The sequence below is a fragment of the Papaver somniferum genome, chromosome 2, assembly GCF_003573695.1.
Source record: "Papaver somniferum cultivar HN1 chromosome 2, ASM357369v1, whole genome shotgun sequence".
NCBI classification, from domain to species: domain Eukaryota; kingdom Viridiplantae; phylum Streptophyta; class Magnoliopsida; order Ranunculales; family Papaveraceae; genus Papaver; species Papaver somniferum.
In genome coordinates, this window is record NC_039359.1 from 90,719,793 (window position 1) to 90,738,014 (window position 18,222).

The 18,222-nt window shown below is 37.6% G+C and overlaps 1 long non-coding RNA gene across 5 annotated transcripts; it reads left to right on the forward strand.

Moving 5' to 3' along the window:
• Window positions 1-14,465: 14,465 nt before the first annotated feature.
• Window positions 14,466-17,156, forward strand: LOC113348383. Of its 5 annotated transcripts, none has more exons than XR_003359655.1 (9): window positions 14,466-14,605; window positions 14,797-14,895; window positions 15,057-15,114; window positions 15,194-15,496; window positions 15,757-15,952; window positions 16,054-16,120; window positions 16,607-16,759; window positions 16,870-16,917; window positions 17,041-17,156. It is a non-coding gene; the product is annotated as an uncharacterized LOC113348383 (long non-coding RNA). The 5 variants fall into 5 exon arrangements; XR_003359656.1 differs by having other exon boundaries at window positions 16,068-16,120; XR_003359654.1 differs by having other exon boundaries at window positions 16,076-16,120.
• The last annotated feature ends 1,066 nt before the right edge of the window (window positions 17,157-18,222 follow it).

Consider the following 18,222-nt stretch of genomic DNA (forward strand, 5'->3'; position numbering starts at 1 on the left):
GCTTGGGCTCAAGTGAAGTGAACTAAGCCTCTGATTTAACCAAACAATGAGCTGTGAACTGGGCTTGGTAACCTAGTAATGAGCTGGGCTTTGATCCTTTTGCTTTACAGATTACAGTGGGCACAAAATTACAGAACATTAAACTGAATTTGGGAAGTGAACAAAAAGTAACAAGACAGTAGCAAGATAGTGAGAAGAAAGGAGCAAAAAGGAAAGGAGAAAAGAAGAGATGGCAGTGAAGTAATGGTGGAAAAGTGACAATGCAATGAAACTAAACAAGAACAATGGAACCAAGGCCTAAGCCAAGGGCAGGGGAGATGGTGAAGGTGAGCAAGAACAAAAAATGAAAGGCAAAGTTGGGAGCCTAGGCATACTACTAGAGTGGGAAGAGAACTAGTTTGCTCACAGTCACTAGTGAGCACTAGTTTCTCCCCACTGCTCAATCAATACAGTGCCTCAAAGCTAAACTTCTACCACTAACAGTGAACAAAACATGAATTTAAACACAATAACATAACATGGGAAGCACATAACAGTGAAGGTGAAATGGTGAAGGTGAAGTGAAATGGTGAAGGTGAGCCTAGGCATACAACTAGAGTGGGAAGAGAACTAGTTTGCTCACAGTCACTAGTGAGCACTAGTTTCTCCCCACTGCTCAATCAATACAGTGCCTCAAAGCTTCTAGCCTAACATTCCATCACTTCTTGACAGTGAATTGAAACAACAGTTGAGGAACTAAACCTTTAAACACTAAACATAACATTGAACTAACATTAAACACAAAACTAAATTGAAATTAGAAACAAACAGAAATTATAAGAACATAAATTAAATGAACATGGAATTAAACATGAAATAAAACAGAAATTGAAAATTAACTAAAATTGATTTGAAACTGAAATTGAACATTAACAGAACTTCACAGTCCTGGACACTGGCTAGTCCAGCATACCCAAAACATTACACCCTCACTTCCTATTTATAATCAGAACACCAAATTAGGGTTTTTACACCAAACCCCCAAATTTAACAAAATTAGGGTTTATAGGAATTTGGGAAAAACTCACCATACCCTCTGAATTTGTTGTCCCCTCTGCAAATTGACGCCAACCCATGCTTGTTGATGTCCCTCTAATGCTCTTCCTGCTCCAATTGATGTACTGCAACCCTAGCTCGAGTTGTTTCATCAACTCCACACCTAAGTCAGAGAGGTGTGGGTTTGGGGAAACGACTAGGCTAGGGAGAGAAAACTGTGGTGCGTACGGGTTTTGGTAGAGGCGGAGAGGGGTGTAGTGAAGCTCGAGGAGCAGCAGTTGCAGGATGCCATGGTCGGGTGGAAGGAGGAGCTGGTTTGCAGAGGAAAAGAGAATTTGGGGAGAAGAGAGGGAAGAGATCGATGAAAATGGGATTAGGGTTCGTTTGGTTGTGGGTATAGGTTTCTGATGCCAGGGTGTGAGGCGGATGTATCAAAGGTTGATGATCAGCGAAGCGATCCGTTGGATAATCACTTACTAATTGAATCGAACGGCACGATGTAAACAAGCTCTGAGAGACCGTTGGATTAAGTGATACAACGAAGCTGACGGCTCCAGATGGAGTTAGGTGCTGTAGTGTTAGACAGGAGCTTCAGACTTTGATGTACGACGATGCTGCGACCGTAGGATGCTGAGATGATCCAATCTGACGGCTAGAAAGGGAAACGGGTATGGATATAGGAAATGGATTTGGGTGAGGGTTTTGGGTCTTGGGTATGCCAAGCCCATGTCTTCTTTAAGAACAATTCTTCCTCTTCAAGCCCACTTCTAATTGATCCGGCTCATGCAAACATCATTTTTCGCTTCCTCCTAGCGGGAGTCTTTGCCGTTCCTTTGCTCTTTTCGCTCCGTGAGTTAACCAGGCTTTATTTAGTACCTAAAAATGCAAAATTAATTAAGAAAAATATTTATTCTTGAAAACAATGAAAATACAGAATATGGGATAAAATGTAGAATTAATGCACAAAAGATGAGTTAAATGCCACGAAAAATATATAGAAATATGCACTTTTTAGCACTCATCAAATACCCCCAAACCTGAATTTTACTTGTCCTCAAGTAAAACAAAACTAAGGAAATCCTACCTATACCACTGTCGCTGGTCTCTCGAATGCATTTAGCGTATGCACTAAGCCTTTTAAACCACTAAGTGTCCCTAGTGGACGAGTTGAAGTCTCGTTAAGGTTTGCTTAGAACGTACCTACAAAGTTCTAGGTCAAAATATAAGCTCAGATTCCATCAAATGTGACATGTGCAAGTCAGTTTAAGCTCACAACAAAATGGAGATGTCAATCTAGCTATCAAGGCACAATCCTAGCACTGATAACAAAAAAGACATGTGATAAGAGTGTAAAGTGTATCTACACATGTGTAAAGAAAGATCGGATGTTATGACTACTAATCACCAAGAGATAGTTTCTCAGGCTAAGAACCAAGGTCGAAATCTAGCTAGCTGTCCGGACTTTACGAGAATTGTGAATGAGTTGGAGGTATTTCACAATTACTCGCGTTGTACATCAATGGCATACACCCTTCCTTGCTTATTACAAGAAACAACAAAATGACTATTTACATGACTCTTATTTACATTGACTACTCTCTTTTATTTTTGGAACAAGAGAGAATGGAATTGATAAATACTTTTTTTTTTTTTTTTTTGTTTTTTGTTTTTTCTGAATATATACATCGTTTTTTTTTTTTTTTTTTGAATAAGGAAACACTTTTGATACATATACAAAAGGAAACAAAAGATTACATGACACTTTGCAAGAGGTAGCCCTTTTTGATGCACCCAGTTAAATTCGATGGTGTTTTTCTTAATGTAACCTCCACCTTCTATCCCAACCAACCAAAGAACAAGCTAGTCAAGTTTCGTTCAGTATTCTAAAGTGATTGGCAATCGTAACTTCCTATCAAACACCTTGAAGATCGAGGCCATACATGTATTGGTAGATCGTGCGCGTGCAAATTTCTTATCACAATGTGAATTGTGCTAGAATCAGGGTGCCTAAATATCTAGACTAAGACTCCTAATAATTACATATTTGCACAAGAGTCAACATTTCAAGGTAAATGAGCTCCATTTTTTATGTTTTTTTTTCAATTTTTTATTTTGATTTTTTAATTTTTTTTTGGAATTTTTCAATTTTTTCAAAAAGAAGGAGTTCTTGTTTTCAATTATGGCATATTATCAAGTATCTACTTTACCCCCAAACCTAAACTAAACATTGTCCTCAATGTTTCAAAATATGAACAAAATTATAATACAACATATGAAGAGGATCATGTTGAGTAGAGAAAAAGGAAAGAGAATACCCGATTTCGGCGAAAGCATATTAGAACTCCGTTATTCAAGGCAAGAATCCAACATATGTCAGCCGAGATCATATTGGATTAGCAAAATATATACAAAAGGAACAAAAGGTTTTTAAGAAATTTTATCTACTGGATTATGTACAAAAAATTCACCATACACTAACAATCTAAAGAGTTGAGGATCAACCCAAAAGACAAAGTGTAGAGGTTTCAACAGCTTCACACAATAATAATATGATAGGCATGCAAGTGAAGCTGTGAAACAAAATGAGCTACCCCCAAACCTGGATTTTCAACAGAAAATTTTGAACAAAATCTCGCAGTTTTGGGGGTTCATCATGTACGAGGTCTAACTCGAAATGGACTGTGCTAGGGACGGGCAAACATGCTATTTCCAACTGTGGTTCCTCAAATGTATTATATTTGGATGAAAAATAGTCCAAGAGGACTTGGGAAGCACACAGTTCCAAACCTAGATTAGGCATTATCAGAAAAATTGGTTTTACAATATCGGTACAAACCAAATCTAGATTGGGTGGAGGGCCATCAGATTGTGACTTATGTAGAAGAATAGGCACATCATTATCAATCAAATCAAAATCTCCTAAATCATCTACACATGTCACATCATGATTACAATCATCAATCACATTAGCAAGATCACAATCAGAGTCATCAACATCATTAACAGATTTATCCTCGTGTATCGGCTCATCAGGGGAAACATCACATGGAATACTAGAAGACATATCATGCATTAAGGTCGGGCGGGCAGAGACGCCTAATGTATTTGAACCCAAAGGTTCCATAACATTTTCAGTATAGACATGTTCTTCTAACATAACATCATAGTCATCATCATCATCATGATAGGGATTTTGCAATCTAGGATAATTTTCAATCCTAAGGTCGGAGCTATTACAAGAATAAAACTCTAATTCATGGGGGTGACTCATATCATGTGGTGTTGTTCCTGTTTCCCTAACGGATTCCCATTGATGGGTTTTCTCTGCAATCTCGGCTAAAAAATTCCATGCATCATCCACAGATTTATCAATAAACTCACCATTACACATAGACTCAACCATGGTTCGAGATTTAAAGTCTAGTCCCTCATAGAGGATGACGACAAGTCTCCACTTCTCAAATCCATGGTGCGGACATTCGCTCAACAAATCATTAAAACGTTCAAAATAGTGAAAAACAGTTTCCTCATCCAATTGGACAAAACAATTGATACTTTGACGAATAGCGATGGTCCTATGATGTGGAAAGAATTTTCTGAAAAATAGATCTGTGAGTTGGTCCCAAGTGGTGATTGATTGTGGTCTCAAACCGTAAAACCATGTTTTGGCCCTTTCTTTTAGAGAAAATGTGAACAAACGCAATTTCAGAGAGTCTTCGGCCTTATGATCAGGCTGCATAGTACCGCAAATTTGTTCAAACTCTTTTACATGAGTGTAGGGGTTCTCAGAATCGAGCCCTCGAAATATAGGAAGTATTTGTATCATGCTTGCATTTATTTCAAAAAGGTCATTGGTTTGAGGTAAGACAATACATGATGATGGAATTTTTATTGTGGGATACATGTATTCATGGAGAGCATTAGGTTGGCCCATTTTGAAAAGACACAAAGCCCACTATTTGGTTTTAATGGGTTTTCAAAAATTTGGTTTTTTATGGGAAAATTTTGGTTTTGATGGATATATTTGAAAAAGAAAATTTGGTTTAAAAATGGGAGCAAAGTAGAAATTTGGTTTTAAAATTGGGAGCAAAAAAATTTTGGTTTGTTGATGGGAGTTTTTTTTTTTTTTTTTTTTTTTTTTTTTTTTTTTTTAAAAAAAGAAAATAAAATTTGGTTTTTGAATGGGAGCAAGCCCACTGTTTGGTTTTGTGTTTGCTTTGGCTCAGCTGGTTTGAAAACGTTTGGTGAAACTGAGTCCAAAATCTCGGCCTAGAATTTGGGTACTCGGCCCACTAACGAGTTAACCTAGCGTGATCGGTTACAAGCTCAGCTGGGTTTAAAAACCCATAATACAAAATACCAGTCCAAATTAAACAAGCTCACAAAAATTAAATACAAGCCCACAAATTAAACAAACAAGCCCACAAAAATTATTACAAACCCAACAGAAAATAAGAGAAGCCCAAAAATTGGCTTTAATATTACAAGCCCACAATTAAAAATTGGAAGCCCACATTTGGGTTCTCTTAATGGGTTTAGGCTTACCTTTTTAGCACAGCCCAGCTGCTCTGATATTGTTGCAAAAACCCAGTTGGGCTTTGGTTCTTTTCCTTGATGGCGTCCCAGCAGAGGAAAACAGGTTCAGAACAGCAGGCCCAACAACAAATGAAGTGAAGCAGATGCAGATGCAAGTGCGATAAAAAAGGAAATGCAAAATAGCTAAGAAAAAACAAGAAAAACACAAGCACCAGTCCCCGGCAGCGGCGCCAAAAACTTGGTGGGCCCGGGAAAGCGTATCAAATTGAAGCGAAATGAAACGGGCCTACAGTAATACCGCAAGTGCACGGTCGTCAGTTGTAGCTCGTGCAAGTACGGGTCGATCCACAGAGATTGGGAGTGTTTCGTAGTGTTTAGCTATTTTGGGCTCTAATTTGCTATTGGGCTTTGGTAACTTCTAGGCACAGTGGGCTTGGCTTTGGTTTTGGAATGGTCTTGGATTCAGTTGGCTTTGATGAATTTCTTTGGGCCTTTGAGTTCTTTGGGAATGAACTGGGCCTTTGGCTTTTGAAGTGCACTAGGCTTGGGCTCAGTGAAGTGAACTAAGCCTCTGATTTAACCAAACAATGAGCTGTGAACTGGGCTTGGTAACCTAGTAATGAGCTGGGCTTTGATCCTTTTGCTTTACAGATTACAGTGGGCACAAAATTACAGAACATTAAACTGAATTTGGGAAGTGAACAAAAAGTAACAAGACAGTAGCAAGATAGTGAGAAGAAAGGAGCAAAAAGGAGAAAGAAAGGAAAAGAAGAGATGGCAGTGAAGTAATGGTGGAAAAGTGACAATGCAATGAAACTAAACAAGAACAATGGAACCAAGGCCTAAGCCAAGGGCAGGGGAGATGGTGAAGGTGAGCAAGAACAAAAAATGAAAGGCAAAGTTGGGAGCCTAGGCATACTACTAGAGTGGGAAGAGAACTAGTTTGCTCACAGTCACTAGTGAGCACTAGTTTCTCCCCACTGCTCAATCAATACAGTGCCTCAAAGCTAAACTTCTACCACTAACAGTGAACAAAACATGAATTTAAACACAATAACATAACATGGGAAGCACATAACAGTGAAGGTGAAATGGTGAAGGTGAAATGGTGAAGGTGAGCCTAGGCATACAACTAGAGTGGGAAGAGAACTAGTTTGCTCACAGTCACTAGTGAGCACTAGTTTCTCCCCACTGCTCAATCAATACAGTGCCTCAAAGCTTCTAGCCTAACATTCCATCACTTCTTGACAGTGAATTGAAACAACAGTTGAGGAACTAAACCTTTAAACACTAAACATAACATTGAACTAACATTAAACACAAAACTAAATTGAAATTAGAAACAAACAGAAATTATAAGAACATAAATTAAATGAACATGGAATTAAACATGAAATAAAACAGAAATTGAAAATTAACTAAAATTGATTTGAAACTGAAATTGAACATTAACAGAACTTCACAGTCCTGGACACTGGCTAGTCCAGCATACCCAAAACATTACACCCTCACTTCCTATTTATAATCAGAACACCAAATTAGGGTTTTTACACCAAACCCCCAAATTTAACAAAATTAGGGTTTATAGGAATTTGGGAAAAACTCACCATACCCTCTGAATTTGTTGTCCCCTCTGCAAATTGACGCCAACCCATGCTTGTTGATGTCCCTCTAATGCTCTTCCTGCTCCAATTGATGTACTGCAACCCTAGCTCGAGTTGTTTCATCAACTCCACACCTAAGTCGAGAGGTGTGGGTTTGGGGAAACGACTAGGCTAGGGAGAGAAAACTGTGGTGCGTACGGGTTTTGGTAGAGGCGGAGAGGGGTGTAGTGAAGCTCGAGGAGCAGCAGTTGCAGGATGCCATGGTCGGGTGGAAGGAGGAGCTGGTTTGCAGAGGAAAAGAGAATTTGGGGAGAAGAGAGGGAAGAGATCGATGAAATGGGATTAGGGTTCGTTTGGTTGTGGGTATAGGTTTCTGATGCCAGGGTGTGAGGCGGATGTATCAAAGGTTGATGATCAGCGAAGCGATCCGTTGGATAATCACTTACTAATTGAATCGAACGGCACGATGTAAACAAGCTCTGAGAGACGTTGGATTAAGTGATACAACGAAGCTGACGGCTCCAGATGGAGTTAGGTGCTGTAGTGTTAGACAGGAGCTTCAGACTTTGATGTACGACGATGCTGCGACCGTAGGATGCTGAGATGATCCAATCTGACGGCTAGAAAGGGAAACGGGTATGGATATAGGAAATGGATTTGGGTGAGGGTTTTGGGTCTTGGGTATGCCAAGCCCATGTCTTCTTTAAGAACAATTCTTCCTCTTCAAGCCCACTTCTAATTGATCCGGCTCTTGCAAACATCATTTTTCGCTTCCTCCTAGCGGGAGTCTTTGCCGTTCCTTTGCTCTTTTCGCTCCGTGAGTTAACCAGGCTTTATTTAGTACCTAAAAATGCAAAATTAATTAAGAAAAATATTTATTCTTGAAAACAATGAAAATACAGAATATGGGATAAAATGTAGAATTAATGCACAAAAGATGAGTTAAATGCCACGAAAAATATATAGAAATATGCACTTTTTAGCACTCATCAAATACCCCCAAACCTGAATTTTACTTGTCCTCAAGTAAAACAAAACTAAGGAAATCCTACCTATACCACTGTCGCTGGTCTCTCGAATGCATTTAGCGTATGCACTAAGCTTTTAAACCACTAAGTGTCCCTAGTGGACGAGTTGAAGTCTCGTGAAGGTTTGCTTAGAACGTACCTACAAAGTTCTAGGTCAAAATATAAGCTCAGATTCCATCAAATGTGACATGTGCAAGTCAGTTTAAGCTCACAGCAAAATGGAGATGTCAATCTAGCTATCAAAGGCACAATCCTAGCACTGATAACAAAAAAGACATGTGATAAGAGTGTAAAGTGTATCTACACATGTGTAAAGAAAGATCGGATGTTATGACTACTAATCACCAAGAGATAGTTTCTCAGGCTAAGAACCAAGGTCGAAATCTAGCTAGCTGTCCGGACTTTACGAGAATTGTGAATGAGTTGGAGGTATTTCACAATTACTCGCGTTGTACATCAATGGCATACACCCTTCCTTGCTTATTACAAAGAAACAACAAAATGACTATTTACATGACTCTTATTTACATTGACTACTCTCTTTTATTTTTGGAACAAGAGAGAATGGAATTGATAAATACTTTTTTTTTTTTTTTTTTTTTTTTGTATTTTTTGTGATATTATTTTCTGAATATATACATCGTTTTTTTTTTTTTTTTTTGAATAAGGAAACACTTTTGATACATATACAAAAGGAAACAAAAGATTACATGACACTTTGCAAGAGGTAGCCCTTTTTGATGCACCCAGTTAAATTCGATGGTTGTTTTTCTTAATGTAACCTCCACCTTCTATCCCAACCAACCAAAGAACAAGCTAGTCAAGTTTCGTTCAGTATTCTAAAGTGATTGGCAATCGTGACTTCCTATCAAACACCTTGAAGATCGAGGCCATACATGTATTGGTAGATCGTGCGCGTGCAAATTTCTTATCACAATGTGAATTGTGCTAGAATCAGGGTGCCTAAATATCTAGACTAAGACTCCTAATAATTACATATTTGCACAAGAGTCAACATTTCAAGGTAAATGAGCTCCATTTTTTATGTTTTTTTTTTTTTCAATTTTCAATTTTTTATTTTGATTTTTTTAATTTTTTTTTGGAATTTTTCAATTTTTTCAAAAAGAAGGAGTTCTTGTTTTCAATTATGGCATATTATCAAAGTATCTACTTTTCACCCCCAAACCTAAACTAAACATTGTCCTCAATGTTTCAAAATATGAACAAAATTATAATACAACATATGAAGAGGATCATGTTGAGTAGAGAAAAAGGAAAGAGAATACCCGATTTCGGCGAAAGCAATATTAGAACTCCGTTATTCAAGGCAAGAATCCAACATATGTCAGCCGAGATCATATTGGATTAGCAAAATATATACAAAAGGAACAAAAAGGTTTTTAAGAAATTTTATCTACTGGATTATGTACAAAAAATTCACCATACACTAACAATCTAAAGAGTTGAGGATCAACCCAAAAGACAAAGTGTAGAGGTTTCAACAGCTTCACACAATAATAATATGATAGCATGCAAGTGAAGCTGTGAAACAAAATGAGCTACCCCCAAACCTGGATTTTTCAACAGATAAAATTTTGGATACAAAATCTCGCAGTTTTGGGGGTTCATCATGTACGAGGTCTAACTCGAAATGGACTGTGCTAGGGACGGGCAAACATGCTATTTCCAACTGTGGTTCCTCAAATGTATTATATTTGGATGAAAAATAGTCCAAGAGGACTTGGGAAGCACACAGTTCCAAACCTAGATTAGGCATTATCAGAAAATTGGTTTTACAATATCGGTACAAACCAAATCTAGATTGGGTGGAGGGCCATCAGATTGTGACTTATGTAGAAGAATAGGCACATCATTATCAATCAAATCAAAATCTCCTAAATCATCTACACATGTCACATCATGATTACAATCATCAATCACATTAGCAAGATCACAATCAGAGTCATCAACATCATTAACAGATTTATCCTCGTGTATCGGCTCATCAGGGGAAACATCACATGGAATACTAGAAGACATATCATGCATTAAGGTCGGGGCAGAGACGCCTAATGTATTTGAACCCAAAGGTTCCATAACATTTTCAGTATAGACATGTTCTTCTAACATAACATCATAGTCATCATCATCATGATAGGAATTTTGCAATCTAGGATAATTTTCAATCCTAAGGTCGGAGCTATTACAAGAATAAAACTCTAATTCATGGGGGTGACTCATATCATGTGGTGTTGTTCCTGTTTCCCTAACGGATTCCCATTGATGGGTTTTCTCTGCAATCTCGGCTAAAAAATTCCATGCATCATCCACAGATTTATCAATAAACTCACCATTACACATAGACTCAACCATGGTTCGAGATTTAAAGTCTAGTCCCTCATAGAGGATGACGACAAGTTCCACTTCTCAAATCCATGGTGCGGACATTCACTCAACAAATCATTAAAACGTTCAAAATAGTGAAAAACAGTTTCCTCATCCAATTGGACAAAACAATTGATACTTTGACGAATAGCGATGGTCCTATGATGTGGAAAGAATTTTCTGAAAAATAGATCTGTGAGTTGGTCCCAAGTGGTGATTGATTGTGGTCTCAAACCGTAAAACCATGTTTTGGCCCTTTCTTTTAGAGAAAATGTGAACAAACGCAATTTCAGAGAGTCTTCGGCCTTATGATCAGGCTGCATAGTACCGCAAATTTGTTCAAACTCTTTTACATGAGTGTAGGGGTTCTCAGAATCGAGCCCTCGAAATATAGGAAGTATTTGTATCATGCTTGCATTTATTTCAAAAAGGTCATTGGTTTGAGGTAAGACAATACATGATGATGGAATTTTATTGTGGGATACATGTATTCATGGAGAGCATTAGGTTGGCCCATTTTGAAAAGACACAAAGCCCACTATTTGGTTTTAATGGGTTTTCAAAAATTTGGTTTTTTATGGGAAAATTTTGGTTTTGATGGGATATATTTGAAAAAGAAAATTTGGTTTAAAAATGGGAGCAAAGTAGAAATTTGGTTTTAAAATTGGGAGCAAAAGAAAATTTGGTTTGTTTGGGGAGAATTTTTTTTTTTTTTTTTTTTAAAAAAAAGAAAATAAAATTTGGTTTTTGAATGGGAGCAAGCCCACTGTTTGGTTTTGTGTTTGCTTTGGCTCAGCTGGTTTGAAAACGTTTGGTGAAACTGAGTCCAAAATCTCGGCCTAGAATTTGGGTACTCGGCCCACTAACGAGTTAACCTAGCGTGATCGGTTACAAGCTCAGCTGGGTTTAAAAACCCATAATACAAATACCAGTCCAAATTAAACAAGCTCACAAAAATTAAATACAAGCCCACAAATTAAACAAACAAGCCCACAAATAAATTATTACAAACCCAACAGAAAATAAGAGAAGCCCAAAAATTGGCTTTAATATTACAAGCCCACAATTAAAAATTGGAAGCCCACAGGTTGGGTTCTCTTAATGGGTTTAGGCTTACCTTTTTAGCACAGCCCAGCTGCTGATATTGTTGCAAAAACCCAGTTGGGCTTTGGTTCTTTTCCTTGATGGGCGTCCCAGCAGAGGAAAACAGGTTCAGAACAGCAGGCCCAACAACAAATGAAGTGAAGCAGATGCAGATGCAAGTGCGATAAAAAAGGAAATGCAAAATAGCTAAGAAAAACACAAGAAAAACACAGCACCAGTCCCCGGCAGCGGCGCCAAAAACTTGGTGGGCCCGGGAAAGCGTATCAAATTGAAGCGAAATGAAACGGGCCTACAGTAATACCGCAAGTGCACGGTCGTCAGTTGTAGCTCGTGCAAGTACGGGTCGATCCACAGAGATTGGGAGTGTTTCATAGTGTTTAGCTATTTTGGGCTCTAATTTGCTATTGGGCTTTGGTAACTTCTAGGCACAGTGGGCTTGGCTTTGGTTTTGGAATGGTCTTGGATTCAGTTGGCTTTGATGAATTTCTTTGGGCCTTTGAGTTCTTTGGGAATGAACTGGGCCTTTGGCTTTTGAAGTGCACTAGGCTTGGGCTCAGTGAAGTGAACTAAGCCTCTGATTTAACCAAACAATGAGCTGTGAACTGGGCTTGGTAACCTAGTAATGAGCTGGGCTTTGATCCTTTTGCTTTACAGATTACAGTGGGCACAAAATTACAGAACATTAAACTGAATTTGGGAAGTGAACAAAAAGTAACAAGACAGTAGCAAGATAGTGAGAAGAAAGGAGCAAAAAGGAAAGGAGAAAAGAAGAGATGGCAGTGAAGTAATGGTGGAAAAGTGACAATGCAATGAAACTAAACAAGAACAATGGAACCAAGGCCTAAGCCAAGGGCAGGGGAGATGGTGAAGGTGAGCAAGAACAAAAAATGAAAGGCAAAGTTGGGAGCCTAGGCATACTACTAGAGTGGGAAGAGAACTAGTGTTCTCACAGTCACTAGTGAGCACTAGTTTCTCCCCACTGCTCAATCAATACAGTGCCTCAAAGCTAAACTTCTACCACTAACAGTGAACAAAACATGAATTTAAACACAATAACATAACATGGGAAGCACATAACAGTGAAGGTGAAATGGTGAAGGTGAAATGGTGAAGGTGAGCCTAGGCATACAACTAGAGTGGGAAGAGAACTAGTTTGCTCACAGTCACTAGTGAGCACTAGTTTCTCCCCACTGCTCAATCAATACAGTGCCTCAAAGCTTCTAGCCTAACATTCCATCACTTCTTGACAGTGAATTGAAACAACAGTTGAGGAACTAAACCTTTAAACACTAAACATAACATTGAACTAACATTAAACACAAAACTAAATTGAAATTAGAAACAAACAGAAATTATAAGAACATAAATTAAATGAACATGGAATTAAACATGAAATAAAACAGAAATTGAAAATTAACTAAAATTGATTTGAAACTGAAATTGAACATTAACAGAACTTCACAGTCCTGGACACTGGCTAGTCCAGCATACCCAAAACATTACACCCTCACTTCCTATTTATAATCAGAACACCAAATTAGGGTTTTTACACCAAACCCCCAAATTTAACAAAATTAGGGTTTATAGGAATTTGGGAAAAACTCACCATACCCTCTGAATTTGTTGTCCCCTCTGCAAATTGACGCCAACCCATGCTTGTTGATGTCCCTCTAATGCTCTTCCTGCTCCAATTGATGTACTGCAACCCTAGCTCGAGTTGTTTCATCAACTCCACACCTAAGTCAGAGAGGTGTGGGTTTGGGGAAACGACTAGGCTAGGGAGAGAAAACTGTGGTGCGTACGGGTTTTGGTAGAGGCGGAGAGGGGTGTAGTGAAGCTCGAGGAGCAGCAGTTGCAGGATGCCATGGTCGGGTGGAAGGAGGAGCTGGTTTGCAGAGGAAAAGAGAATTTGGGGAGAAGAGAGGGGAAGAGATCGATGAAAATGGGATTAGGGTTCGTTTGGTTGTGGGTATAGGTTTCTGATGCCAGGGTGTGAGGCGGATGTATCAAAGGTTGATGATCAGCGAAGCGATCCGTTGGATAATCACTTACTAATTGAATCGAACGGCACGATGTAAACAAGCTCTGAGAGACCGTTGGATTAAGTGATACAACGAAGCTGACGGCTCCAGATGGAGTTAGGTGCTGTAGTGTTAGACAGGAGCTTCAGACTTTGATGTACGACGATGCTGCGACCGTAGGATGCTGAGATGATCCAATCTGACGGCTAGAAAGGGAAACGGGTATGGATATAGGAAATGGATTTGGGTGAGGGTTTTGGGTCTTGGGTATGCCAAGCCCATGTCTTCTTTAAGAACAATTCTTCCTCTTCAAGCCCACTTCTAATTGATCCGGCTCTTGCAAACATCATTTTTCGCTTCCTCCTAGCGGGAGTCTTTGTCGTTCCTTTGCTCTTTTCGCTCCGTGAGTTAACCAGGCTTTATTTAGTACCTAAAAATGCAAAATTAATTAAGAAAAATATTTATTCTTGAAAACAATGAAAATACAGAATATGGGATAAAATGTAGAATTAATGCACAAAAGATGAGTTAAATGCCACGAAAAATATATAGAAATATGCACTTTTTAGCACTCATCAACATGGCAGAATGGCGAAATCAGTTGCAGCTGCAATTGCAATAAACAAGTTGGTGGATGGAAGACATTGAATGAGTTAAAGAAGATGGGAATCTGCTCTGTGATTTATTATGGTCATATCTTAGTAGAGATTCTAAGGGGTGGGGGATGAACGACAGAGGAGTTTCATACACTTTGCTGATGCATTAGCACTATTCCTAATGAAGCAGGACCTGTAAATAAGCAAGATGCAAAATTAGAGTCTCTTCATTTGCAGAGAGACACTTAAATGGCGAACAGTGGAATGATGGACTATTAGCTACAGTTAGGAAGCGAGTAATTTTCTTCTCAATACTTTACTGTAGTTAATAAAAGGCAAGCTTAATCATTATATGTGGTGCATTACTTAAACCACTATGGTCAACATGCTTTAGTTGCATTGCATGCTAAATGTTCAGTTAAATTGATTTAATTGGTCAACTACATTTTAAGTATGCTAATAAGCTCGATCGTTTTTGTTGTATCAGGTTCACATGGAGTTAGAAAGAAAAGCAATGCAGGGGGATGCTAGCATGGCAGTGAATTCTCACTTCCATGGGAAAATTACTTATATAGCAGGAACTAAGGTATTCTTTTATGCAAGACATATAGTAATTTAGTGAATATGACTTTTTCAGTTTGCATAATATGCTAGAGTTGATGGTCAAGTCTGATTTCCAGCTTGTGGTGCTCTTACGTTATCCAATTTGAATAAATGAGTAATTCATTAGGTTTTTTATTTGAGCAGGTAATTTGCTGTCTGAAGGGAGCTAGAATTGGCATCCAGTATGAGACACCTTTTTCCGGTAAAACCCATCATTTGTATTTTGATTTTGTTTAATTTTGGGCTTAATTTTACCGTACTCAATTGATTTTCCTTTTTAGGTCTGTTTAGGTTATGCATTTTAAGAGACCCTGGGTTTGGATTTTGTACTGAAGTAAGAAAAAATGGTGATGAGTAACAACAATTATGAAGAAACAAGGTTACAGAGAATGAAAGAGAACAACAAGAGAATGGAAGAACTCAAACTCAACAGATGGGGTTTGGTTGATTTGGGTTTTGGTTCAAATCTGAATCAACGATGGTTTGTGTTTGAGCTAAGAGATGAAATTTAGGGTTTAATTACTGAGAATCGAGAGATCATTGAGAAGAATTAGGTGATGGGTTTTTGTGGTTGTTCTTCAAGGGTGAGATTTTTGTCATTTTCTTATGTTCTGATTAGATTCATTCAAAACCCATAACTGAATCGGGCTTTGAGTTGGATTCAGTAAAAGGGTGTAGCTCAATTTTGAGTTTTATGTTACAGTTTTGTTCAATCTTTATGTATTTTCAATTGTAAGTTTTCAGAGTTAGTTTTCTTCTTTTATTTTCCCTTTTATTCGGATCTATTTAACTTCTTTGGTCATCACTGTTTCAATTTCTGATTAACTCATTGTTCGAATTACAGGTTTGAAGAAGATATTTGGACCGAGATAGAAAAATATGTAGACGAAAATGTATATTAATGCTTAAACCCTCTTGTCGTTGGTTTCGTCGTGTAATTTGGAAGAAGACAGTGTATGGAAATGCGCTTGTTTACGTGATCTTTAAGTTCCTCCGTTTTGCCAACAAGTCTCCTCTATATGGACCCAATTCTGTATTTGGTAAATTTGACTCCATCCCTTACTTGTGTGTATGTAAGTTAATCGAAAAGTTAGTTTCTACTGAACTTTGTTGTTCTGGTTTTGTGGTTTTCATATGTGAGTCATTCTTATCAAGTGGTGCAGTTCTGAAGAGCTTAAGGGATTCAAGCATCAAATTTTTTTTGTCAGGTAATTGTGGTTTTTTTTTTTTGCCACTGATGATATTATATCATGTATTTTCGGTTGATATAGATTACTGAGGATTTAAGAAGCCTCTTATCTATCATGGTTTGGGTTGGGACCACATACTTGATGATGTTATATTGTTATGACAAGTTTATGGGTTCAGGATATGATTCTTTCGCTTCACATGATTCTTCATCATCGTCTTCAACTGATTCTGATAATGAAAATCTTGGTTTAATTTGAGAAATGATTTCAGTCGGTAATTTGAGATTTAGTTTTATGTTAGCTTTTCATATTGTTGATAGAGTTTTAGTTTTTTTCTATTTCTGGTTTGGTTATTACGTTTTTGGTATTTGTAGTCTTCAATTTGAAAAGATTTAGATCATTGGGTTGTTCAATCCTTCAGTTAGATGGATTTTTTAAGTTTGGGTTTGCCTTTATGTGTATTGTTATCGTGAAATTTACCTCCTTTACATTGTTGGTTTTCAGATTCATAGCTCGTGATGGAAAAAAGAAACTCAAGTGATCCTAAAAGTCTTGAAATTGGACTGATACCAAAGAAAGAAATGGATTCTTGTTGAAACCAAAGCAAGATGTGGTTTCTAAATCTGCTACTTGGATTGTCCATGAAAAACATCAGAAGTGAGTTTTCTCTTAATATGAATGAGATTTTTTTATATAGATGAATGCGATTGTTTTATATGTTGGTTCATTGTCTAAATCAGATTGGTTGTTTACACTGCTCACAACAGATGACTTTATGATCAGTGGGGGACAATGTATGTCAACCTATACAACAGGTGAGATATACAATGTCCACTCATCATCAATTATGCAAGAAATTTCCCTGAAAGTAGTTTTTACATTTTATGATATGTTGTTGATGGTTTTGCTGACATTCATGGTTATATGTTTTCGTACAGGATCAATTTGACACCATATATTTGTCAGACAATGATAGTTATGTTATGTACTCTCGCCCTCATTTTTTAGATCGTACGCCTTGTTTACTGTTTGGATCTCCTCCAAATTATTGTATGCAGTTCTATGTATATTCTTAAATAATATATCCATCTCATGATTATAATCATACGAATCACTTCCCTTATGCTACAGCCTAATCTCTCACGTTGCTTTTGATTCCTTTCGTGATGTTATTAGAGTATGAGTACTCCGTCAAGATCCCAATGATGAATGATCATAAAGGAACTTAAAACACAAGAATGATGGCAGTATAAATCTCTTATTATGAGCTTGGTGCCACAAAGTCGAAAGAGTGTTCATCTTTTGTTTCAAAATTAAGGAAATTGTAATCATCATCTTTTAGAGAAATGATTAGTTTGTATTTTTAATCTTTTTGTTCCTGTAAAGATTGTCTTTTTTTAAGAAATGATGTAAATTGATCTATGCGATATAATAAAACTTGATTCAGTTTTTAATTTGGTTCATAATTTGTTTTAGTATCAATTTTAATTGTAATTTTAATTTCAATTTGGGAGTATCTAAATTGAAATCGACCGGATACTTCGGGCACCAGAACAACAGGTGTAGCCGGTAAAAAGTTTGGTATCTCAAAAATATAAGCAACCAACTTCAGGTGTTTCACTTGCTCTATTATTATGGTTGGTCTATCTATGAAGCGATCGGCGCGTTGGTTTATTTATGAAGTGATCAATGTTTCACTTGATGTATTTTGGTTGGTCTAGCTTTAAAGCGATCACTATTTTACTTGCTCTAGGAAGGTCGTTCTATCCATGTAGCAATTAAGATAGAAGACGCTACATGATAGTTGCTTGATTACTAAAGAGATTGCTTAGCTTCTCTAGACTTGTTGAAATCCCACCTTTTGCAACTCCAGAGCGAGAGCCAAATTAAGTCGCTTTAAGGGATATAGCGACTCAATATGGGCTTTTCCAACCAAAAATGCCTGGTCGCTTAATCCACTTTTCTTGTAGTAATTGTCTTACATCTCATATCCCGTTCGGTGCTCAGCTCTCATAGACCTAACAGTCGTGCAATTGAAACTTAAAATTGATCGTTTAGCACTCGTTAGAGATTATAAGCCTCTTCTCCGGTTACATACTTAAAACTTCGGTTACAAAACA